The 27,178-nt window shown below is 37.2% G+C and overlaps 1 protein-coding gene across 2 annotated transcripts in view; it reads right to left on the bottom strand.

Annotated features, from left to right (window-relative positions):
- The window catches only part of Fut9 (fucosyltransferase 9), a 175,035-nt gene extending 148,779 nt beyond the window's left edge, over window positions 1-26,256 (bottom strand). The window contains exons 1-2 of one of the 2 annotated variants that reach the window (XM_075971294.1): window positions 25,366-26,256; window positions 4,831-4,904 (exon numbers count right to left, since the gene is read on the bottom strand). The gene's annotated coding sequence lies outside the window, so the exon portion shown is untranslated. The remainder of the gene's footprint in view (window positions 1-4,830; window positions 4,905-25,365) is intronic. The other variant, XM_075971293.1, reaches the window with a different exon arrangement.
- Window positions 26,257-27,178: the final 922 nt, after the last annotated feature.

Here is a 27,178-nt window from a genome sequence, read left to right as displayed (position 1 = left end):
TCTATTTCTATTGGTGACAAAGATGGAAGAGCGAAATAAAGAAACTGAACAAGGATGTTCTACATTGGACTTGTGGGATAGCTTGCTTGCTTCCCACTTTTCCTTTTCCTATCTCAGCTTCATCTCGAGCCACACAGTATTCCTAGTAGTGAGAGAAAAAGGAGAGAAAGAAGACAGAAAGAGAGAAAGTGAAATGAAGCACAGCAGGATAGAGTGGACATGTGAATAGACACATGGGACATTCAGAGGGACACGAAAGCTTTCACAATAGTGAATCTACCATGGTTTAAACCGGTCTCTAAACAGAGTGTAATTGCTGCCAATGTGCTGATGTCAACACCTAGGGCTCCTAAGAGGTGTTGAGCCAGGAGGACTTCGTTCTCATTAACTGGACCCAGAACTTACAAAAGAGTTTGTGCACCAGTAGCTGACTTGTTAACCTGAGGATACAATGTCCCTTTCTGTCCAGGGATGAATCTTGAAAACAGATGGAGACTAATATAGACTAACACATGATACTAGATCTTTTCTGAGACGGTGATGTACAGCATCGAAGTAAGTGTAAGATAAGGAAAATGGCAACTACATAAATTGATAGATAAGTTAATTTTCTATATATGCATCCTAAACAGTATGTTGCATATCTTAAATATACAGAACAAAAATCAATTAATATCAGTAATAAAGTAATGTCAGTCTCTTGTCTTCTGGAGCATAAGTACATTGATTTCATAGATATTCCTTAAGCAGAGTCCCTCAAGTTGAGAAAGGAAAACTACAAGCTAATTCTAAGTGGTTCTGCTCTTGAAAAGGAGGAAATCATGTCATGGCCTCATGTGGATTTACTTCATGTCTAATGCAGAAGCTTGAGAGGACGTTTCCTTCACTTTAGGTGTTTCCCATTTATTTTAGGAGTTTGAAAATGTAGGGTTTTTTTTTTTTTAGTCACCCTCTCTTCTCTCTTCTTCACCCCCTCAGTTTGTTCCTCCTTCCTTCTTACATTGTGAAAGTTGTATAGCCTTTTCTCAAATGTAACTTTCCTGTAGTCAACATGGAACAATAAGGAGGGGATGCCTTGCAGCCCCCTCTTCAAGACTGCTTCATATAACTGGTCCATTCCATCATCTGAGTTTGTCTTTTCTTCAGCTTTCTTCTATAGCAGCTTTCAATACAAAATATGGCTCCATATCCTGTGTTTACATTACATTCATTTTCTATATTCATTATAGCATAATTTTAACATAATTCACCCACATTAAGCAATTTTAAGCAATAGATCATAATCTAGCCTAAATTTAGAACTTTTATGATTAAGTTTATTCGTGAAATATCTGTGAAGCTTTACCCATAAAGTCTCAACAACATGACTGCCTAATGAATCTGCTATGGGTGACACCAATAGATACGCTAATATGGAGTGGAACCTCCCTATACCCCATCTCTAGACAAAGCACTAGAGGCAGTTACGGAATGTTGAAAGCTGGAAAAATAATATTTCACAGGAAAGAGACTGCCACTTGCTTATCCAGGACTATGTAGTAAGTAGGGCCTGAGATCATATACTGACATTGCAAGTATTATACAAAAAGCATTATATGAAGTTAGCAGGTTGCAAACATATTTGGGAATACATATGTAATAACAGTTAAAAATAGGTCATGATTTTAAGAGTGCAGTGTGGGGTTACATGGAAGTGGTTGGATGGAAGTAGTGGGGAAGATGATAGAATTGTATTTTATTATCTAAAAATATAAAGTCAATTTATCAGATCAACTTTTGCAAATTATGTACATTGCTGCTTTTTATATGACTGAGTTTCTCATTTTTGTTTTGGTAGGACTCAGTTTACAACTTTATTTCCATTTTTCTTCAAGGAATGTGTATAAAGTGTTTGCTTTTTGAGGCTTTTTATCCTTTGCTTACAGAGTAGTTTAATTCAACTCTCCTTAGTACCTCTGAATGCATCTAGAAATAAAGGAAATAGAAACTAAAATATTTTGTCACTATTCCAAACTTTTAAGAAAAAGAAAAAAGATAAAGGAATGAAACAGTTATTTACCTAATGAACCTCTTCTCATTAATACCACATACAGACAAGAACTACACACATTCTAAGTATTAATATAGCTATTGCTCCAAGTGGCTAAATAGATTGTTAGTTATAATTTAGAATTTCAGATACCAGAAAATTTTGCTTGTAATAAAGCTTTTTCTCTACTACAGAAACCTTGAGAATACAAACAGTAGTTGTTATTAACGATATCTTATAATTCACTGTGCTTTTTACTGATCAAAACATCTTTATCTATTTTGTGAAAAATTATTCAATTTCCAGAAAAATTGAGTCTCCTCATACAACTACTTTTTATACTGTACTGGCATTCATTTATATTTTAATAAATAGAACTTGCCTGAAGATCAGAGAATAAAACAGCCCTACTAGTCAGCCTTGAAGTCCAGGCCATGGTAACACACACCTTTAATCTCCGTAACCACACTAGTTTGCCATAGAAACCAGGTGATGCATGCCTTTAATCCCAGCCCAGAGAAGATTATAAAATGGGAGGAGACAGCTCTCAGGATCTGTAGTAATAGGGGCGCAGCGGCGGCCCAGCCACCTGCCCTGCTAGCTTATGCCCCGAAATAATTACACGGACACTGTATTCATTTAAACACTGCTTGGCTCATTTCTACCTAGCATCTTCTAGGCTAACTCTCCCACCTGGACTAGCCCATTTCTTATCATCTGTATAGCACCGGTCTTACCGGGAAGATTCTAGCTTAAGTCCATCCTGGGTCGGAGCTTCATCACGTGCGTCTTCCCTGGAGCAGGTAGCATGGCGTCTTTGCTGAAGGCGTCTGCTCCAGAGAGGAGAGCTGTGGAGTCTGACCTCACTTCCTCTTCCTCCCAGTGTTTTGTTCTGTTTACTCCTCCCACCTATCTCCTAACCAATGAGAGCCAAGCAGTTTCTTTTAATTTAACCAATGACCTTCCTCCATCAAGGATCAGTCTCATTCTGAATTTCCTGGAGGTAGGATTGCCATTTGGAGTGAGATCAAGGTAAGCGCCAGTGGCTGGCTATTTTGCTTTTTTGACCTTCAGGTTGAACCCCAATTTCTTTCTCAGAGTTTTTATTGATTGTGCTTCATTTTGGTGCCCAATGTGGGGTTTGAACCCACAATCCAGAGATTAAGAGTCTCATGTTGTACCAACTGAACTAGTAGGTAAAGTGAAGCAACTAGCTTCACTTCAGAGCCCAATTTTTTTTTTTTTTTTTTTTTTTTTTGGTTTTTCGAGACAGGGTTTCTCTGTAGCTTTGGTGACTGTCCTGGAACTAGCTCTTGTAGACCAGGCTGGCCTCAAACTCCCAGAGATCCGCCTGCCTCTGCCTCCCGAGTGCTGGGATTAAAGGTGTGCGCCACCACCTTCTGGCTCTACAGCGCCCATCTTTTGGGGCACAAATTTATGAAAAAAAAAAAAAGAACAAAACATTTGCCTGAAGATTTCTAGCCACTAGCCCATGCCAGAGCTGAAATTGGAATTCCACATGTAGGAATTCAAATCCAAATGTATCTACCCCCCGTTCAGGGCACGGGGGTAGGGGATTAGTGCTCCTAGGTCTCATTCACTATGGCTTAGCTTCTATGTAAAGATGGAAAACACCCAGAGAATCTGTATATTATTATGTTGTCTTGAATTGTTTGATTGTTGAAGAAGGAGCAACAGTTGCTAAAAGACATTTGATTATAAATGCTGCTGGAGGGCTGGAGAAATGGCTTAGTGGTTAAGAGCATTGCCTGCTCTTCCAAAGGTCCTGAGTTCAATTCCCAGTAACCACATGGTGGCTCATAACCATCTGAAATGAGATCTGGTGCCCTCTTCTGGCCTGCAAGCAGACACACAATAGAATATTGTATACATAATAAATAAATAAATATTTAGAAAAAAATATTAAAAAAATAAATGCTGCTGGATTAATCCAACCTACATATTTTGTAAGTGCCTTGACTTCAAATTTTAAGTCAAAATATATGTTACTTTGGAGAAGAGGTTTTGCTTCTTTTTCCACAGAAAATGAGAGTCTGTGGATTCATTCTTGGTTAAAAAAAATAAGGTTTGATTGAGGAAGAAACCCCCCTCCTAAAAAAATCGCTAATGGGAGTAGATGCTGTGTGGGTGAGTCTAAGCGCATCATGCTGCAATTCTCTACAATATCCTGTGCATACAGGGCACTGTTAAACGTTCCCAAAAGGTAGAGATAAAACTAATTTTCAGATTCATTAATTTCATATTCTGTGTCATATTATATTCACAAATAATGCACTGTCACATTTTATTTGTAGAAGAATAATTTTATATTAGAACTAAATAATACAAACAATTGATCTGATTGGTGTGTATTCAATCAGATAGTGAGTCACTTTCCAAGAGGAGTTTACATCTTCAATAGAAGCCGAGCAGTATATGATCTCTGAACTAGTGTTGCAATGTGTTTGAGAAGTGTCTGTTCAAAAAATTATTCCTTTATCTTTCAATAAAAATTGAATACTTTCTCCTGAGAATGGAAAGATTTTTTTTTCACTATAAATGCAGTCATTGCTTTAAGTGGTACTTTGGGCAGAACAGCTTTAAATTTTCTGAAATATGAAAACGAGTGAAATGACCTAATAGCCTAGACATAAATGCATCACTTTAACGTTTCTTCATTCCACAGGTAAAATTTAGCATAATCCTGAAGACTTAACTAAAGTGGCTATGGAAGTACTGGATCGGGACTTATTTATTAAGGGATGAAATAGCACACTCACAAATACAGAATGAAGCCATACCTCTGCCTCTTTGTCCACAAGGGTAGGGTAGGGAAAGTGCTGGACCAGGTCACAAAGCCATGGCATCAGGAATCCTTCTAAGTCCAAAAGAGGAACCCATGACCCTCTTTCCTTGTTTCTTTTTTATATTATTTATTAAAGATTTCTGCCTCCTCCCCGCCACCGCCTCACATTTCCCTCCCCCTTCCCCAATCAAGTTCCCCTCCCTCATCAGCCCGAAGAGGAACATGGGATGTACTCACTCATATTTGGTTTCTAGCCATAAATAAAGGACATTGAGCCTATAATTCGTGATCCTAGGGAAGCTAAATAAGAAGGTGAACCCAAAGAAAAACATATAGGCATCCTCCTGAATATTAACCTTCATCAGGCGATGAATGGAGACAGAGACAGAGACCCACATTGGAGCACAAGACAGAAAGCTCAAGGTCCAAATCAGGAGCAGAAGGAGACGGAGCACAAGCAAGGAACTCAGGACCATGAGGAGTGCACCCACACACTGAGAAAATGGGGATGTTCTATTGGGAACTCACCAAGGCTAGCTGGCCTGGGTCTGATAAAGCCTGGGATAAAACCGGACTGGCTGAACATAGCGGACAATGAGGGCTACTGAGAACTCAAGAACAATGGTAATGGGTTTTTGATCCTACTGTGCATACTAACTTTGTGGGAGCCTAGGCAGTTTGGATGCTCACCTTACTAGACCTGGATGGAGGTGGGTGGTCCTTGGACTTCCCACAGGGCAGGGAACCCTGATTGCTCTTTGGGCTGACTAGGGAGGGGGACTAGATTGGGGGAGGGGAAGGGAAATGGGAGGCAGTGGCGTGGAGGAGGCAGAAATCCTTAATAAATTAATTAATTAATTTAAAAATAGCAGTGAATACTGACTATTCCAACATGGTGATTTAGAGAGTTTCCTAGAATACGAAACACCTGAGTTCTGAGTCAGCTGTTCAGAACAACAACAACAAGAAACACCCATTATCTAAAGAAGGCAAACACAAGCAGAGGAGGAGAAAGCAGAGGAAAAGGAAGAAAAGAAAGAGGAGGAGGTAAAGACGCATTTCACACAGATTTTAACGAAATAACCTTTGAAGGTAACTAATGTTTTGGCTAGTTGTTCAAATGCTATCCTCACATCATTTTACCAGTATTGGTGAGTGGAGAGATTGATAGGACCCCATCAGAATTGAATTTTAAATAGGTCACAGCCAGCGGGTGGAAACGTACTAGAATTTTTCTCCCCTGCTTCCATTAAAGTAGACACTTACTTTAACAGTGTCAAATCATTTCTGAATTCTTTTAAATGCCCTTTAATCATGATAGAGCAATTTCTGACATCGCTCATATTGTAGATCCCAACATCACTTGAATTCATGTGACCTAGATATGACAAGGGTAGTCAGCAATGAAAGTTTGTGACTTTTCAGGCAGCATTTCCTTTCTGAAAAGCTTTGGTCTTCTTATTCTGTACAATACCTTGCAATTAAATGGAAAACTATAACTATAAAACCTAACATCTCAAATTTGTGCCTTTTTAAAATGAGGTACCTAGTTATATTTTACAGATCTTCTACAGCCTTCTGACCTTTGGTACTATTTAAAAATGTTTATCTCTGTTCTAGGAAGCAGCTGAGGATCCATGATTAGATCTCTGTCTTGGGTTGCTGTGTTATCTTTAATGAAGTCTATAGCCTGGAAAGTTCTAACAGTGTTTGGAAGTATAGCACAGCTTGATATTTTTACATGTATGAGTCTGACAAAACAAATACTATAACATCCACCTCCTCTACGACAGGAGGAATTCTTTTAAGAACCTACACACTCTTCCAAAAGATACAGAAGAGCAAGAGATGCATAATCCTGGAGGTTCCATGATGCTTGTCTTCAACATTACACTAGCATGTGTATACCAAGGGTTACATTGTTATTAAGCCTTAAAGAGGGTCAAATATTTTTTATTTGCTCCCAAAAAAGTGGATCTGAAATGTTAATGTTAAATAAAATAAACTATAATTAGGAAGACAGACATTACATGTGTTCACTCATATGCACAATCTAGATTTTTTTAAAAGACAATGAAGTAGAATGGGGAAAGGAAGGGAGACAGGAGGTGGAAGGAGGAAAACAAGAGTATGATAGTTGTACATTATGTATATTGATAAAAATATCATTCCTAATCCTGTAACTTATACAACTAAAATATTAATAAAGTTAATTTCAAAGAATTGTGTTGTTTTAATGTTTTGTTTACAAAAATCATCTTTTAAGTACATTTTTTGGAGTGTTGATACAAAGAATTTTAACCGTCTTAAATCTTTTAAGAATCAGTGAAATTTTTACCTTAACATGAGAACTTGAATTTACAGTTTTTATTCTGATAGAAAAAGATAACTTGAGTTTTTAGATATAATCTCTGTTCTGAAGCATAAATGTTCTGGCTCAAAGCATTGAAATAAAATTTGAAAAGAAGCATTAGTGTGATGTGTGATTCCCCACTGGATGTTGTAATTACCATTGATTAATAAAGGATTGCTTTGAGCTTGTGGCAAGGCAGAAAAGAACTAGATGGGGAAAACAAAACTGAATTCTGGGAGAAAGAAGGTGGAGTCAGGGAGAAGCCATGTAGCCCCGCCAGAGACAGACGCTGGAACTTTACCTGATAAGTCACAGTCAAACAATGTTTTAAATAATATAGTTTCTGTGTCATTATTTAGAAACTGAGCTGCCAGGTAGCCAGGAAGCAACCAAAATTGTATGAGTTAGTCCATAGAAAGTTAGAGCTAATAGGCCAAGCAGTCATTTAATTAATATAGTTTCTGTGCAGTTATTTCAGGCCTGATCAGCCAGGAAATGAATGAGCAGCCTCCCTCAACATTAGTCCACAGATTTTAAACTTAATTTTTCTATCAGATATGGATAAAACTAAGATAAATCTTAAAGTACTTCTGAGTAAATGTCATGTTTGTTTGTAAAATTGTGAGCTTTTGCCTCTTTGTTCACTTATTCGTCCTCATCTTCCTTCAGCACTTGGGACTGAAGTCTGTTTTGAGCATTCTAGGTAATGCTCTCCCACTAATATATACTTCTACATCTCAAAGATACCTTTAGCCTTGGACTCTGCTGCCTCTACCTTTATAGTCACAGTCCTTGATTTTTCCACATTCCTTTCTGTCCAAGACATTATTTATTCATGAAATTACACATTTATGACACTTTATGGGTTTCTCATGCAATGTATATCAAATACACTTACATCCTTAAAGGACACAGTTGCCTAAATGTGTTAGGGTTCCCTTATTTGTTTTCTATTATCACTTATTCACTGCAATTTCTATTTTCCTCTTTGAAATCAAAGCCTGAAAGAATGTTTACTAGTACTACAAAATTTTCTGCTTTGGTTCCCAAAAAGTGAAGTCACGTTCAAGCTTTGTGACTGTCAGTCTTGCAGATATCTCAGTTCCCTTGGTCTTCAGTTCACTATTCCAAAAATGGAGTGAATTGAACAAAAATCATATAACTTAAGTCATAAGCTTCTCAAACAAGCTAATAATTCAAATCTACACTCCAGAAATATACATTCAAATCCACATACATATGGATATCCTGTGACTCAGAGAATCATAAAACCACTGGTTAAATGCTTTGGCGATCCAGAGCCCTGCTTAGAAGTGGTTTTTATGGTATAGTTTAGCAGATGCGTGCTAATTAAAGTATAGTTCCTAGAACACCAGTGAACAGGGAGCTTGTCAGAAATCTCACAAGATTAATGAATCAGCATTTGCATTCTAATAACATCTTGAGGTAATTAATGAAGAGATCAAGTATGGCTAGCCATAAGTTTTGGTTTAAGCATATTTCATATGAATGAATCGAATATTAGGTGATGTTTAAAGATGTTCTTCTTTTGTCTGCTTCCCAAGGTAGGTCCCAAGGAGCAAATATACCACAGCAAAGATGATGAAGGTGGGCTTCTGGTTTCATAACAAAATGATGAGCCTAGCACTGAAAAAAAATAATTGTCTAAAAGAAAACAATCTTTCTTTATAATATGCTATGCTTGATCTAATCATAATCATGATTAATTGTGAATCACATTAGCAGAAGATTCATCATTAATGGTGATATTGATGAAATGGAAAGGAAAAATAAAAGAAAATCCAAAATTACTTTGGCATAATGACAGCTGTCATTTGAAGCACTTATTTAATCGTGCAGCACAATAACTGTTTTGCCATTCATGATAATACCAGCATACCAAATTAACTCTGCTCTAGATGGGTTTTAATTAGTGTAACAAGTATCAGGATATAGTTGGTCTTTATAATCTATTATTATTGCAGTGTGGGAATCTGACTAGAATCTTTCATAATTAAGGTAAATATTATTTTAAGAGGATATCCTAATGATTAATTTAGGTTTCCACATTTAGCTACTTAGTTTTTAGAATCTTTGTTCTGAAGCCTAAGTGCTCTGGCTCAAAACTCACATGCAAAAGAAAGAAAGAAGTTAAGAATTTTAAGTACTCATTCACAGATGTTAGACTGAAATTATCTATAAGATCTGGTGAATACATAGCACATTATTCTATAAAACTATGAGTACTTATATTTCTAAAATTGTCTTTCAAAATATAAGAAGCTAAATGATTTAAGAATGTATCTCTATCAAGAGGGAGAAAGTGAATTTTCAGGCAGAAATGCCTGGTGACTTTTACTGACCCAACAAAAGAAGTACAATAGAAGAAGGTATGAATTTCAGTGTTCCTAAAGTTTGCATGACACAATAATAATATCTCAGTAATGCTTCAAAAGCTCAAAATAATTGTGCTTCCATGCTCCCCTATCCAACCTTCCTTTGTCCCAATCATCCTTTTTCCCCAAGTTCCCCCCATCCTCCCTTTTCTCTCCCCATCTCCCCTTACCCCCATCCCACCCCGAACATGGCGAACAATGAGGGCTGATGAGAAGCCAAGGACAATGGCACGGGGTTTTGATCCTACGCAATGTGCTGGCTTTGTGGGAGCCTAGCCAGTTTAAATGTTCACCTTCCTAGATATGGACGGAGGGGGCAGGACCTAAGACTTACCACAGGGCAGGAAACACTGACTGCTCTTTGGACTGGAGAGGGAGGGGGAAGAGGAGTGGGGGGAGGGGGAGAAGGGTGGGGGGAGGGGGAGGGAAATGGGAGGCTGGGGGAGGCGGAAACTTGTTTTTTTTCCTTTTCTCATTAAAAAAAAATAAAATAAAAAATAAATAAATAAAAATAAAAGGTCAAAAGATAGTCTCTTCTTTCTTCTTTCCTTCCTTTTCATTCTCCTTACCTCTCACTCTGAACCCCATTTGTGTGTATGTGAGATATAAAATGTAGAATATTGTGCTCTTCTGGAAGCAGCAGGATTTACTGAAGAAAAACGGGTAGATAGCTTAGATCCCAGTAACTATTTCTTATGCTTAGAAGCTCTGTGAGTCACATAAGTTAGTAGTTACTAATCCATCTGTAACTTTTGCTTTATAAGAAATCGTCATCTGCCAGTGTCCTCTTATATAAGTTTATTGGTTTTCTTGTTCTGTTTTATTTTTCTGTTATCTAGGCCATGGTATCTTTTAGTTACTGCTCAATGTTTGGCGTACTTTCTGCTTTTTTAGCAATAAGGTTTTTTTTTTCCATAACAGATCTTGCTGGCAAGCTCAGAAATTGAGTAAAGAAAGAAAAATCATGGATGATTTCTTTTTCTCCACTTAAGAATTTTGCAAACTTGCTCTGCATCTGTTATAAAAGCCATATGAACTTGCACAGCTGCTGTGAATACCAATGTGATGGCTACTCAGGAGGATGGAAACAATCCTACTTCGATATCCAGCTAGACCACTGTGAACAGATTTTTCTTTGGGCCACCAGCTCACAAAAAAATGACATGGAGACTTATTATTGATTATGAAAATTCAGCCTATAGCTTAGGCTTGTCCCATTAGCTCTTCTACCTTAAATTAAGCCATTCTTTTTAATCCACGTTTTGCCTCATGGTTTTTGCTTTTCTTTCATCTCTTCCATCTTGAACCTCCTGTTTCCTCTTCATTTACTCTGGTGTCCCTCCCCCTCACAGACTCATCTCCTCTCTCTTCCTGGAAGCCCTGCTTAACCTCTTTCTGCCTAGAAACTGATCATTTAGTTCTTTATTAAACCCATCAGAAGGCCCTTTGACAAAGATATCTTCATACTGAACAAAAAGGTTGTCCCACAACATACCATTTTTGGGATAGCTCCAAGGAAGTCTGCATTCTTCTACAGAGACATTTGCTCAGCCCTGTTCATTTGTGCTCGAATAGACAGAAATTGGAAACCGACTCTATGCCCATCAACAGATGAATGAATAAAAATAACTGAGACAATGTATACAATGGAGTATTATCTAGGTGTTAAAAATGAAATTTGTAGGTAAATGGATGGAACTAGAAAAAAAAAAATCATCCTGAGCAAGGTATTCCAGTCCAAAAAGACAAATGTGGTATGTATTTGCTTATATGTGGATATTGGTTGTTAAGTCTTTGACAAACAGGCTATATGCATATAACCACAGAGATTAGGTATAGAGTAAGGGATTGGAGGAAGAAATGTATCACCCTAGGAAAAGGAAATAGAATAGATAATTATGGTTTGATTTGTGAGGGCTCAAACAAAATGATCAAATGAGGAAGGGAAGGAAAGAGGACGTGAGGAAGGGAATACAGGAAGGGACAGCTATAACTGAGTACCACTTATGAGATTGTATGGAAATCTGACACAGTAGAAACTTCCAATAATATATACATATATGAAGGTGATCTAAATGGTTTGCAAAATAATGAGGGAGATGGAATCTGAGCTGGACATCTCTCTTACGGTCCTGGGAATCTGATCAATTAGTTGCCCAAAGGGGCCCCATCAGAACACCCAAACAACCCAGGCTAATTCAAAACTATTGTTTGCTGTCTACAAACTGATATTAAGACCCTATCACTGATGACACCTACAAAACATGTTAAACATGGAGAAGTCAACCTGGTGCCTACATACTCCTACTGAATAGTGTTCATGGCACTAGAAGGTACTCTGCACACTAGCAAATGGGAAAGGTAAACATTAACCCAGTCACAAACCCTCAGATCAAAAATCGTGACTTGTATGTATGATGTGCTAATGCAATTGTGGCATAAAACTTTCGGGAGTAACCAACCAATATCTGATTGAATTTAAGAGCCACTAATGAGATGGAACATTTCTCTGATTATGCTCTGGTGGCCAAGAACCTGAGACTAGATAGACCTTGGGAAAAACCAAATACAATTGTTCTGCTAAAGTAACATAGCAACTAAATGGCTCTTAATGAAGTTTTTCTACTCATAGATTCTAAACATATCTTGTTTAGTTATTATCAGAGAAGTTCACCCTTGCAGTAAATGGAAATCAGCACAGAGACCCAAAGCTAGACAATGTGAAGAGACCGCAGAATATTCAGGCTTAATGGCATAACTCCATAAAGTCCCTACTCTCAAGGTTCAGGGAACCCTAAGGAGGAGGAAAAAGAAAGACTGTAAAAGCCAGACAGTATGGAGAACAGCATGAAATAAAGGCCTTCTAAATACAGAAGAACTGATATGCATGTGAACTTATGGAGACTAATAGCACAGGGCCTTCACAGTTCTGCACCATGTTGGGTCCCATGCTAAGCTGGGAGGTAGATACAGGCCTCAAAGCTATCTCCAACTGATACAGCTGCATACAAAGTAACAGGAAAGTAAAGCACTAGTGAAAAAGCACACAAACATGCCTCAATAAAACTCTTGGACTTTTATGGCACATAAGCCTTTAAGACTAGGTTATTTTACTTAGCGATATGCAGTTGTGATTCTGCTGCATCTTGGTTACTGTACTTTTTATTACTCATTGATATTCCTTTGTCCATGTATACTATAACTTATTTATCTATTTCCCTTTGAAGGGTATCTTGACTACCTTCAAGGTTCATCAGTTTTAATAAAAGTAGAAATAGATGTTTATTTCTAGAATAAATAAATAAATAAATAAATAGTGGATGGTTCCCAGTCACAGAACTAAACTGTCCCATAGTAATAGTAACTCAAGTTGATTCATGTCAATTGATTTGTTTAATAATGAAGATCATTTATCTTACACTGAAAGCTCACATACAGATTAATAGCTGTTTGTTGAATGAGGTAGTAATTCAGGGAAATAATGTTAGAATGCCAACCACTTTTTTACATAAATTATATTTTACAGCCCATTTACATGTTGATTTATTATTTATTTTTTGTGCCATTTTGCTGTTATCATGGTTGAATATCATTTCCGATGTACAGCAGGGACTAAGTGGGTATTAATGCTGAACGTGACTAATCAAATGATCATTCCCTGACAGTTGTGATGATCTACTCACTGCTCACAGTGTCCCTGCTCCAGTGATATAGCGCTGCCCCTCGCACATTTGATGATGATGTCCCTTTCCCATTTGGGAAGAACATTCCTCTGCCTGGTGCCTTCTCCTGAAGTGGCCAATATATTAATGAAGAAAGCAAAGATGGGGTGATTTTATGAGAACTAAGGATGAAGATGAAAACTTATCAGAAAAGTGCCATTGATAGAATAATCCCTTTTGTTTAGGTCTGTATAATTTTATTTTCAGTCTCTTTGGTTTTTATTCATAATTGAAGCCTTTATGCTATTGTCTATAGCAGATTTAGAAGATTTTTTAGACATATTATAAGTATATAACTATATGTGTGTGTATTATCAAATATATTGAATATGTGTATGTGTAAGTTGTGTGGTTTTATGTACATACATGTGTTTTTTGTATTTATGAATAAATTTACAAATGTGAAGGTCTATCTCTAATTATATATGTGTGTGTCATCTTGCACATTTGAATGTAATTATATTTGTATGTCTTTTTATACATTGGATAGATTTTCGATCTTTATACATATGCAGAAAAATGTTTACCTGTATTTGACTATATTTATGAGTGCTTATACTGTGGCATGTCAGGCCAAGTTGAGCAAGTATATTGCTGAAATTTATTTGTTAGGAAAATATACTTTTTGGTATGCTTTATTTATATTCCTCATCTATGGCAATAACTTTTGTACACTTCAAGAAAATAACTTGAAGAAGAAAGGAAATAGAACTTGAATAGGATTTGGATAATTTCCATACTATGTAAGTAATTGTAGCTAGTATATTTGTAAACATTGTTCCTTTAACTGACTGAGAAGTCAATCTTTTACATGCTTATACTCTACCTATAAATAATGACAATCTGTTTCAGAGTTAGCCATCCCATCAGGCCAATAATTATGATTTAATAGAAACTCACTATTGAGAGGTTTAATTTGTGACTATAGTTTTAACACATTATTAGACATAAATACAGATAAATTTAAAACTAGTATAATTAACTTTCTTCAGGGAACTACAACATAACATACTGAATATCTTAGAAAAAAGCTTAGCAGTGCTCATATGACTGAAAAAGTGAAGTTTAGATATTTTTCTTATTTTCTTACTTTAAACTACAGGAAAATTTGTTTTTAAATTTCCTTACTTTGTTTCCTTCATAACAACTAATTCATTATATGAAATTTTATCTCCTATTGTAGAAGGCAGGAAACCACACATGATTGTTATTAATAACATTGGTTCTTTTCCTTACAGGCAACACAGAAATTTTTTTCTGGGAGTAAAGTACTGTCATACTGAGTTGAACAAATGTAAATTTGACCAGAGGTTTTTCTACAGTTGCCTAATAATGTCTGCTGTTTGTTCCTTCTCGGGCAGTTCATAAAAAAAAATATTATCTCAATGGGATGCTCTTATATCTCTGTTTTTACAGCCTGCAATAGCCAGAGCATGCCTGAAATTGGGACCTGAACATTATAAGACCACATGAACACAGAAACTGTAGTTAATTGATGCCCAGTTTTCATAGTTGGTAATAACAGAGGTTTTGAATATAGAAAGAATAGGTAAGTTTTTTGCCTATTTTTATAATTAGAAAATTTTTGTAATTTTTTCACTTGTATTTATCATTAAAATTTTCATACGCAAATATATATTCTTTATATAGGTAAAATTCTTTATATGTATATATATAACTCCTTCATTTAAATTTCTTAAAGGAGTACAACTTAAAGAAATAATATACTCAGAATTCACTCAGACCTTTACTACACAGCACAAACACATTGAGTTGCGTGTACTTCCTCCTTCCGTCTAGTGCTCTTTTACTTCACTAAAGATTTGGATGTACTATGAGGGTGAACATTCTCTACTGATGAAATAGGATTTTTAAAATGCAGCCAAACAAGAGCGTGGCTAGAAAGACTTGTAAAAAGTGGAAGCCATTGATTTCTCTATACTTAAAAGAAGCAAATCATTCATTCAAAATGACACATAAGAAACCAAGTAGGAATGCTCTGCTGAAAATGTCTGAGAAATGTTTGTCCTGTACATTACCATAATACTTGTTTTTGTAAACTCTTCATGTTCAGCACAAGGGTGTTCTTGAAATCGCAAAGTGACCCAAAGCATAATGGTCAAGTGTGGTTCCTTAGATCAGTGAGAGAAGACATGAGAACAACGCAGAACATGTACACAAACTGCCAAATTTCTCTATGTTTTGTATCTTTTATTAAATTTATAGTGCAGGGTAAACTGAGATTTATAGTAATTATTTATGCCTGGACTTAACTTACACATTTTACACTCTAAGGTCATTTATTTGAGGCAGTGAGTTATTCTAACCATTAGTTGGCCTTTTATGTACCAAAGAACTTATTCCGTTGCTTTGAACTTAAAGTGGAGGTTGGGAGATGGGCCAGAAAATTTCATGTAGAAACTGTATTAGTAGATAGACCTACTGTGCACCTAATGTCTGATGGAGATTTCCTTTTGATTCTCAGCCTGCCTTAACATTTATCACAAGCAAATACTCAGTAGAGGTCCAATTAATACCAGGGTGTGTCACTTCAAGCAGCCACTCACTGGGGAATGTCAGGGGTTTCATTTTATGTCTATATATGTCATATTTGAATTTTAATTATTTGTCAAAACTTTACCTAATGTATTGCTAGAGGATATATATCATACTGATTTTATCATTACCTCTACTGTGATCTGATCTTACTCTGAGCTTTTACTCAAATAGCAGGAACTGATGACCTATTTCTTCAGGGAAGGACCTTTATACAACAATCTGGGCATGTATTTGTTGTCCCAATGAACTCTGTGTGTTACTGAGTTCAAGAAAGTTATGTTAGTTCTTCCTACAGCTAGTACTGTTTTCAGTCTTTCCAGAGTATTTTATCAAGAGAGGCCTTCCTTTGAATAATGATTTTTAATAAATGTGAAAAGCATTGTACCACACCAGATTAATAATAATTAAAAGAGAAAATTGCCTTTTTAAAGGATTACCTATTTTTTTACATAAATATGATTCTAAATATATTTTGACTACTCATTATATGCTACTTTCTATATTATTATACACCCACCAAGCCAAGCCCAAGTGGCCCAAGAGTTGCTAATTACATAATTGGATTATCTAGGTATTACTTCCTAACTGTTTAAGCAAAAACAGAATAATTTCTTTTGACATTTATTGGGTAAGAATTTAGTGTTGTCCAAAAGTTTAAAAACTTCTAAATATTATCTAATTGTGCATTTTTAGTACCCAAATGTTTTAGTTAAAAGGAGTAGGAGTCTTAAAGATCCTACAAAATTTGACAGAACTCTCCCAACCAGCAATTCTGTGATACTTTGGGTCCATTTGTGTGCAGTTACAGATTTATACTCTTTTGTCTATATACTGTGTTTCTGTGGAGCTGTAAATTTTTGTCTGTATCGTGCTTTAAAAGGTTTACCACCTCTTCTCTCTATCGTAATCTCACACTGCCAGTTATGTTCAGTTGATCATATTTTCACAAGAATTTTTACCAAAGTTGTCTATCAATGTACTCAGTGCCTCACCATTCATGGTTCCAAAAGAAACATATTGTCTTCTGATTCACTTTAACTTTTGTATTTTCCTAGATACTATACATTGTATTGTGTTTAGGTTGTTCCTTGATAATCTTGTCAGGAGAGTAGTGAGACAATATAGAAACAATACAATTACCAAGGGTATATTAACTATGAGCATTATGGAAAAATGATTCCAATAAAAATAAAATAACTTGCAATTTTTAACTTTCCATAATAATATAAACTAAAAAAATAAATTAACAATATGAATTGAAGTGAGTACATCATCAACCCATAGCAGCCAGCAAGAGAGAACAAGAGCCAGAGATCATCATCACTTCATTATCTTAACTCTTCCTTCACAGAAGAAACTTCGGTGTCCCTTAGAGGTTGGATTTTTTTTTAATATTTATTTATTTATTATATACACAGTGTTCAGCCTCCATGTATGCCTGCAGGCCAGAAGAGGGCGCCAGGTCTCATTATAGATGGTTGTGAGCCACCATGTAGGTCGCTGGGAATTGAACTCAGGACCTTCAGAAGAGCAGTCAGTGCTCTTAACCACTGAGCCATCTCTCCAGCCCAGAGGTTGGATTTTTTGTTATGTTTTCTGGTTTGTAGAGTGTGAATGACCAATTCAAAACAGAAAAAAAATTGAAAGATGGTACACGAGAGGAAGAAAAGGGCTTCTTCATATTCTCGAGTTAGTGCCTTGGTGATAAAGACGGGCTGGTGTGAGCAGCAGATGTCTCCACATAAGAGCAAAACATTGTGAGTTAGAAATAAAGAAAGAAACTATGATCACAGCAAAAAGAGACAAAAAAAGTATCCTCATCTTCAGTCTCCTCTGAGACAAGGAGAGGTTTGTCACTGTGGAATTTCTAGCTTGGGATTTCAGAAAACTTAAATCAATCCTGGCTAAAATCCAACCACTCATTTACCTTGTAACTCTTATCTCAGTATCTTAAGTATATAAAGTGAAATAAAACTCTAAGATTTAATTATGTATCACAAAAAAGCATTTATGTATGTAAATCACTACTACTAAGAAAAAATGGTCATTATGAACCCCAAGGCATTATTTCATTTCTCGTATTTTCAAGGAGCATAATGTTTTGCTTTTCATTATTTGGAAAACTTTAGTCTAATTTCTAAGTATAACATATTAATAAAATTTAAAGACGCGAGAACATATAAACACCAAATGTTTTAGTGAGTTTTATTTGTAATTTACTTGCATTATTTCTGCATGAGGATGGTTGAGGTCCTTGTTAGTTTTTTCATGGGATTGAACAAAGTCTACAGGAGTCTATGACAAACACACAGTAAACAGTAAATTTATCTTTTACCTATTATTGATAACAAATCAAGGAAGTTATTTCAGTGTAATGAATAGAAAATAAGGAAATGCAGATGTCAGAAAGTCATCCCAATTGTTTCTAGTTCTCTTATTAACAGAAACACACGCTCCTCAATAGAAGGAGCGTTTTCACTTGTGTAGCCCTAGAAATAGTAGCATGAAGATAGGTCCTTTGTAGGCTTAGCGTTCTGAAACTTTCTGACAGTATTAGAAAAAAAAATGAACACATACATCCAGTGTGAAGGAGACTTTACCGTGTCAATTATAAGAACCTTCATTGTTTCCTGAGAGAAGGACCATGAAATGCAATACTATGAAGTATATCTACTAAGATAAGATGGCAAGTGATACATTGCTTTATGCCTAACTCCCCCCTAAGCTCACTTCATCATAGCAACCATGGAGTTTTTTGTAAGTGACAATAAGGTTCTCAGAAGTCGTTTTGTTTATTTCATTGTGTTCTCTCTCTTTCTTTCTCTGTGTGCATGTGTGTGCCTGTGTGTGTGTGTGGGGGGGGATTAGGGATGTTTTCCAATAACAGTGACTTTATTCTTCTTAGAGATATTTTCCTAAATAAAAAAAATGTGGAAATCATGGATGCGCGACACATGTACACATGTATGAGTATTTAGGCTCTTCGTCTTTGTTCATATGAGTTACAGTTCAGAGTAAGGTGACTCAATGAAAAATCAGAGGGATGAAAGAAATCTAAATTCTTGGGATCACTAGCACTATGTAGACATGATAACCCCTCTTTCAGCCACTGTTATTAGTCAGAACTTAGTCACTACTTTCTAGGAAATAAAAAACACCCATAAATTAAGTATTAAATTAATCTTCTTTTTCATGAATGTACACGTGTAAGTATGTTTAGGAATCACATTGCTGGGAAGGGTTGGGTATGTTGGATATAGATGCTCAGATCACTTCTTTACATGTATCTGTAGAAAATAAAAGACTTGAGATTCAGGTCATGAGCTTATACCAGGATCATAGCAGGAAAGACAAGGAAACGACATCTGGTGATAAGGTTTTGTGAATCTGTTTAGCAATGTTCTACAGGAAAAAATAACATTTTATATGCTTACTCTTTATCATCTCTTAAGTACTGGAAGACTATCAAAACTGGGCAAACACAGATGTCATATGTGCTAACAAGACATAAGTCTTTCATGATTTCTGGTTTTGTTTTTTTTTGTTTGTTTGTTTGTTTTTGTCTTCCCGTATGGTCCAATCGAAACTGCTTAAATATTATAGGAGAAAGAAAGACCACAGATGCAATTATAGATTTTAAGGGGCCATTGGCAGCAAGTGAGACAATATCCTAGTGTAGCAGCTTTCCAGAGAAGTGAGAGAGTTAATCAACTTTATTAGCTCAGAGTGGATTAACTCTCACTGAATCCAGCTGTTGGTCCCTTAGTCCCAGCTGTTCATGCAATTGAATACACGGCACAGATTACACTTCTAGAATGGGTCTTAGTCTCTATCAAGACCATCTTTTCTCTACTAAAGACTCCTAAGGGTGAAAGATCAAATAATATTCATAAACAAGGTCACCAATATACTTTCTCCTCATTATTACAGCTTGTTGTGAGGATTTCTTAAATTTGTTCATAGACACAAGCACACACATACATATGTGAGTGTATATATATATATATGTGTGTATTTATATGTGTATATACATAAAGATATATATGATTTTTAAAAAAAACAGTTTCATTCTTATTCCTCTTGGGAAACCAAGAACAAATATAAAGAAATAAATTCTAAAGAAATAAATTCTTCATGTGCATAAGATATATTTTTCATGCAAAATTATTCAAGTACCATAAGAAGCCATTACAAACTATTACTATATAGAAACTACAATATTATAAATCATGATTACTAAGAAAAGAATCTTACAGTCCATGTTCTACATTATAAATCTCTCCAAACTATTTCTCAAGAAAATATTTTAGCATTCCAACTAAGTTTTATCATTTTTCTAACATTCACTTGTTACTATTCAACAAATTATCCTTATCAAATAAGACAGAGATTTTGATTGCTTAAGTTTAAATCAATTTTATTAAAGTCATTTGTAGACTTGTAAGTATTGAAGACTCAATGCAAGAATTATTTATAGCTCTTGCCCCACAGTTACTCACTTTCTTGTGAATGCTTACTAAAAGACAAAGTGGGCAATTCTAATCTCTAATGAAAGTATACAAATTAGCTACATTTCCCTTGGAAACTTACCTTATAACCTAATCATGTAATGTGTTTATTTGTAAAAATCATAAATATGCAGATATATTTCTGATAAATATCTGTACGGTCAGAATTTTGTTGACATGACATTATATTTAAATAGAGGTAGCAACAAAATCATAAGCTCTTAAGAAATACATTATTTTCATATAAAGCCTTAGCAATGGCTTTTCTCCTCTCTCAATTAAATTCAATGAAGATTTGCTTAAGTTGTGTTTTTTACTAATTTTTCTTGGGTCGTCTGTTCAGGAAGATAGGACTGCCTTACCTTAGGGGCAGGAAGCTTCACAATCCTTTATCATTTATAAGCTTCCTCTCCCGCTAAACTGCAATATGTTTGAAGTCAGCGCCTATGTCATGTTCTTTCATCTGTTTGTATTCATCACCTCAGATCTCACAGTATAGTAAGATCTCAGTTAATGAAGGGTGAATTGAACTGAAAAGAAATTAGGTCATGGAAACCTTAGAAATGCAATTCTCCTATTAGACAAATCTGCATCTTAAAGAACTCAAAGGCAAGTTCCTTTAACAAGGAACTCAAAGAAAAAAGAAAGAAAGAAAGAAAGAAAGAAAGAAAGAAAGAAAGAAAGAAAACTGTTGAGCAAGACACCATGCTTCTCCTAAGCATCTCCACCGCAGCCACATTCAGATAATGCAATAGTGCTCCACGTGATAAAACAGAGTCATCTACACAGTCATCCTCTTTCTTTGGGAAGATGACACTGGTGATCCATCACGTCCAGGGATGTATCTGACAATTTATTATTTAGCCAGTAATAATGGCAGGTCCTCATCGATATACCCTTTCTCCACTGCCTCCTGTCGGTGAAGAGAAATTTACAGGTGCCAGGATTTTCAGATGTGATTTTGAGCTTGGTGAAACACGTTTTTCTTCACTGACTATCCAAGCCTCTTAGTCTATGGGAGGCAAACATCACAATGAAAAATAAGCACAGAGATGTGTAAACTCGCTTTGTGGTGAAATAAAGGTTAAGTAAACACACGGTGCAACTACGAGTCCAGTTCTGTTCCTTGCTTGAAGAAGCTAGCATCTACTTTGGGAATATCTTCCAATCAACTGCTTATAAGAATTAGATGGGAAATAGTTGTGGTATACTATTATTATAAAAGAAACCTACACTGTATGAGTGCATACTTGATAATGAAAAAAAAAAAGAAAGATACAATAGGAAATGTTTTAGGTAGCCTAGTTATGTTATAATTTTAAATGTTTTCTAGGTATAAGAATAAAGTGACAAAAGAGTGTCAGGAAATGTGGTTGCCTTCCACTGTGGAGATGAAAGATTAAGCACTGAGATGGGCTCTGAAGCAGCAAGGCTCTTTTGTTGTGTTTAGCTTCATATTTTCTTTAACACTGAAACTGAATCATCCTGTATTACCAATGAGAAGGCCAGTTTTAATGCCATAGAAAGATAGACACCACACTGGTAGAGGAAACTTGGATTCTAATTCTTAATCTAGTACTCAGGAGCCTTAGGTAAATCATAACTAAAATAATGGAAATCATTAATCCCTAATCAACATCAAAATTCTACCAATCATTTCAACTAAACAAATCAAAGTATATTTCAAGCAGACTCAAGTCACACCTCAGAATTTCAAAGTCTTTGCTTGTGTGTGCTTTTGTTTAGTTTTTGGAGAGAGCCACTCTCTCTGCAGCCCAGGTTGACCTTGAACATATGACCTTCCTGCCTCAGCATCCCAAATCTTAGAATTAGAGGCGCATGCCAAGAGATCAGAGAAAATGCTTATTTACGAAGGAATCATAATCACACATCTTAGAAAACTGTGAAACTTTGGTTGAAATGATCACTATTTTGTTCCCTGGAAAGGCTTGTTGTTAAATATATTACTGTATAGACTGAGGCTAGAATGAAAAAATTTTGAATGCTTATTTAATGACTTGCTATTCCTGCTATTGGTAGGTTTGTGACCTCATAAAATTTGGATGTTATAATATATAGACTACTGTGAATTAAAGTGTATATATATATATATATATATATATATATATATATATATATATGAAAGAAGCATCCACTAACACATAAATAAGCCAGCACAAGACATTGTAAATTAGGCATTACTTTATATATTCATTGTCCCAAATTTTGGTTTTAAATTTGTCTAGAATTTAGTTTAATTAGATAGTTTATGTGAATTTGCCTTTGACTCTCAAATTTTGTGAAAGAATTTAATTTTTTAACCACTTCATTAAAAATGAAAAATGCATTTTCATTCCTGAAATTAGGAAGGCTTCTAAAAAAAATCAAGTTGGAAAACAGCTGTTCACACCATAATAGGAACTGTACGCAGTTCTCTTCTTTTAAGGAATGGATTCATGTCACTATTCAGCTCTTATGCTTTTGCTCCATGCTTCCTTTCCCTCAGCCTTTCTCTCTCTTTACCTTTCACTCTCAATAAAATAATTTGCATGAAGCATTTGACTAATGACAACTTGTTGATGAAATATCTATGTCACTTACACAATTGTTAATATGTATTTCCAAGGCAAATATTTATTTTAGACCTGTCCTCTTAGTAGCACCTAATTAAGAACATTACATATTCCACATCGCACCAGGCATCATCGGCGTACCTGTCTCCTCATCTGTTATATTTAATTGTTTTACATAGTTTTACTAACTACAGGAACTTTAAATCCAGGCGAGTCTTGAAGTTCTTTATACAAATGCTTAAAATCTCTGCCATACTTTTTGAGAAATTAATTTCCATGCTCATAGATAATTCTGCGACAATTTTAATATTGTGACACAGTTTAGAATTATGTTAGAACAAATTGATTTGAACTTGTGCTGATCACAAAAACAGAGCAGGCAGCATTACTCCTTGCTGTACTTTGGTCAATTGTGATGGCTCTTTTTAGTGAAGACTATTTTTTGTTCTACTGTACATACAAATTACCCCATCACTACACAAAAGTATATCCAGAGGGAAGGTTAAAAGATCCTTTGATTTAGCTTCCCTCTCCTTTATTGTCCACCCATCACATCATACAGGAACACCTGAAGCAATCGCAAGCTTACATACATGGTTTCAAGTATTCTTAGTCCAACACTACTTTTAGATAAGCAAATTCCCATATTTAGAAAACCAAGCGTAAAGTTAGTACTCATGGCCCCTGTGAGTTTTGACGCAGCTGAACACATTTCCTAAAAATCACAGCTGGACACTGGGTTCCTGCCCAGACTACATAAGACAAGGGGCTACAAAGGAAACACGGTGAAACAAAATGCCTGAAAATACAAAGGGTGGACTTTTTAAGGCAGTCCTCACTAAATAAACCCCTCATCCAATTGCTTGAATTTCCCTTTTCTATTTTTGTAAAGTGAGGATTGCCTCTTCAAGAAGAGGACAGAACACATCCCCTCCATCAACTGCAAAGGTGAGGGTGGCCATTCAAGTCTTACTCCCGTGAAACTGCTTACAGAAATCCCAAAAAAACTATATTCACATAGCCCATGCTTAAACAGGTATCTTTGGAAAGTTTCTTACATTTTTTTCGAATACTTGTAACTGTACTTTTGAAACATTAACCCTATTCAGGAGTTGTGCAGAATAAAATGTCACCTCCAAATTAATATTTTACAAGTTGTTTGAGTGTAAATTTTAAGTCATCTGTGGCCTCATTTTACGACATAAGTACACAGGAATCTTGATAAAAAAAATGTAGTGTTGAAACTATCTCCCTTTTTCCTTACCCACTCAGTCAGAATCCTTCACTGAACACAATGCCTGTTTTCACTCATGCCATATAGGAACAAACGCCGAACCTGGTTTCAGCAGAAAAGGTTGCTGTACTCAGGGAAGCTCCTACAGAAATCCTGGGGAAGACAAGACATGACACCCTACCTGAAGAGCATGATGTCGGGGTCGCCTGTACAATGGTTCCCTCTCAGGCACTAAACACAAAAATAAGGGCTTCGAATCATTGAAATCTCAAAAAAAAAAAGATTCCGAAGGGCAACTCTGCCGCCACCCTGTCCTCTCTCAAGAAAAATCTGCTTAACCTCAAGAGTTGATGAGCTTTGGGTGGCTTGGCTGATGGAGATTCACAACTGGGCTACGTAGGTGTTCTGCTCTAGACCTGAAAGGAAGACCAACGGAATCCGGAAAAACAGGTAAAAGAAGGTTCCTTTCCCCGTGCTCAGCCAACAAGACTGCAGACAAGCAGTCTAAGCAAGGTAAATAGTTATGCACTTTGAAACAATGACAAAAAGTTTAGTCCCACAAGGTTTGCTGTTTTTTGTCCCTTTCCTTTCATGCTTGATCATCCCCAAAGCAGACCAGGTGCAGAGACACAATACACAGAAGGCAGGATCACCTGGTGTCACTTTCAGTTTTGAGGTGAGTGTCGGAAAAGCTGGGAGGCGGCATCATATGGAGAGAATGAGGTCAGAATTCACTATCACTCTGAGAAGGAGCCAGACAGCGGGACCCGGGGCTCTGTTGTCAGGCTTTGAGGGGAGGCGGGTCAGGGGAGGACTTCTTGGAGAAAGCTGGGTCCGCGCTACAGCGCGCGGCAGAAGAGGGAATTCAGAAAGATGTGGGGACAACGAGGGCAGCAACGACCCTGCTTGAAGTGAAGCCGGGCAGGGGCTATCTGAATCGGGAGTGAGGGTAGCAGCCAGAAGGCCAAAGGGTGACAAGGGACTAAGATCTACAAGCATTTATCTCTGAAAGAGAAAGGGTTCAGGTTCCCGGCTGGTGGAGTTGAAACCAAATGTCCCCGGAGACCTGCCGGACACCCTGTGCCAGGAGAACACCCAGCAGGTGGTTGGGGTGCCTCTGGCGTCTACGAATGTTCTGTGGGAGCTCAGTCCTGTGCCTAACACCCCGGACTCTTTGGTACTCACCGATTCCATCCCGACAAGGGAAAGCGCCATCCAGGGCGCGTGAGGGTAGCGCAGCGCGGGCGGGACGAGGGCTTGCGGCGGTGGCGGCGCTGTCCTAGAAGCAGAGCTGGAGTCGGGGGACAGCCAGGCGCCGAGAGCGGTGGCGGGGGCGCAGGGCACCGGGGGCCGGGAGAGCGGCTGCTCCAGAGCTGCAGCGCCCCGCGCGCTCTCTGCCCATCTCCGGGGCTGCTGAGGCTGCTGCTGCCCAGAGCAGCCAGGCGAGGGGGAGGGGAGCAGGCACGCGGCAAGGAGGGAGAGCAAAGAAAGCCGGGAGGGGAGGGGGGCAGGGATGCGATGATCACCGTGAGTTGGGAAGGGAAGGGAGGAGCATAGCAGCTGAGTACAGGTTCTCACCCAAGGAGTTCCGAGATGAGGCTGTGGGTCTTGCCCTAATCCCCTGCCACTCCATGCTTCCCCCTTCGCGCCCTTTCCTTTGGCTCTTCCTCTGGTGTCGGTGGCTGAAAATACCCACGCTCTGCCGCGGCTGCAGTTTCAGCAAGCTGCCTCTTGTGCTGAGCAGGGAGGCTGCAGAGACAGAGCTCTGGGCGCCGGGCCTGTGGCACCTGTGCGCGCACACATAGCCGCTGGTTCCATTGCTGTAGCTCCCAGCTGCAGACTCTCAGCCTGTCCCCTTCCTCCTCTCTCCTTTTCGGTCAAGCTATGATTCTGTACATGCATCAAGCACATCTGTCGAGTTCTCTATTGCTGTTTGTTTCCCAGGGCGCTATTTGGCACCGACTGTCCAGCCAGAAGGCGACAACAGGGAGCTCAGTATGGCAACCTTCTCCTGTCCCTTGAATCTGCTGTCTGGTCATGGATGGAGGTGTTTATTCGCATCTGGCGTTGAACAGCTAAAGACCGGTGAAAAAAGACAACAACAATTTTTGAACCTGATTATCGTAGTGATTTGAGAAGGTCGTAAATTGTGAAGAGAGGGCTGCAGTCAGTCTAGGTTTTCATCTTTAGCCAACATTAAAAAATGAATAGGTAGATATAGATAGATGATAGATAGATAGATAGATAGATAGATAGATAGATAGATAGATAGATAGATAGACAGACAGACAAATGATACATAGTAATGAAGGGCTTGGGCTTCATCAATACCCCTCCTTCCATTTTCCTGGGACAGGTTTGTTTACTTTATTAGCCTACAAATCAATCCTGAATATTTGTTCTTAAACTCCAATGATTCAAACACATACAGAAACTATATGTAGTGCCTCCTTCTACATTCCAAGCCTCAGAAAATGAAGTCACACATTTAATAAATACAAAGACAATAGAGAGTATTATCGACCAATTCCTATGAACCTTGGTTTTCCTAATCTTTACTAATTGAGGATAGGGAGCAGGTAAGGAGCAAGGGGATGAGGTATGGAAAGATACAGGTAGAAAGAGGAGTCTAGTAAAACTCTCCTCAAATAATACAGGAAGTGCCTCTGTACTCTGTAACAGAGGACTGGAAGAAAGAGGTTCTGATGTGTGTATGTGCGTGTGAGCGCACACGTGCATGTGTGCACGCATGTGTGTGTGTACGTGCATGTGTATGTGTGTGCTGTTTATGCACATGGGGATGTATGTGTTGCTTTTGTAAGTGTGGTAGTCTTTCCTCTGCCAAAGGAACTTAGTCTCTAGCATAATTTAGACATTTTATTTTACATAATTATGTCTTACATAACAAATGTACTCATATTAAAATAAGTGCACTCTCAGTTGTAAATGCAGCATGAAAACATTTTTAATGCAACAAGCCAGGCCTAAATATTACCGA

This window comes from Microtus pennsylvanicus, chromosome 5 (assembly GCF_037038515.1).
Source record: "Microtus pennsylvanicus isolate mMicPen1 chromosome 5, mMicPen1.hap1, whole genome shotgun sequence".
Classification (NCBI taxonomy): domain Eukaryota; kingdom Metazoa; phylum Chordata; class Mammalia; order Rodentia; family Cricetidae; genus Microtus; species Microtus pennsylvanicus.
The sequence above is the reverse complement of the archived record's forward strand: the minus strand, read 5'-3'. Positions and strand labels throughout refer to the sequence as shown.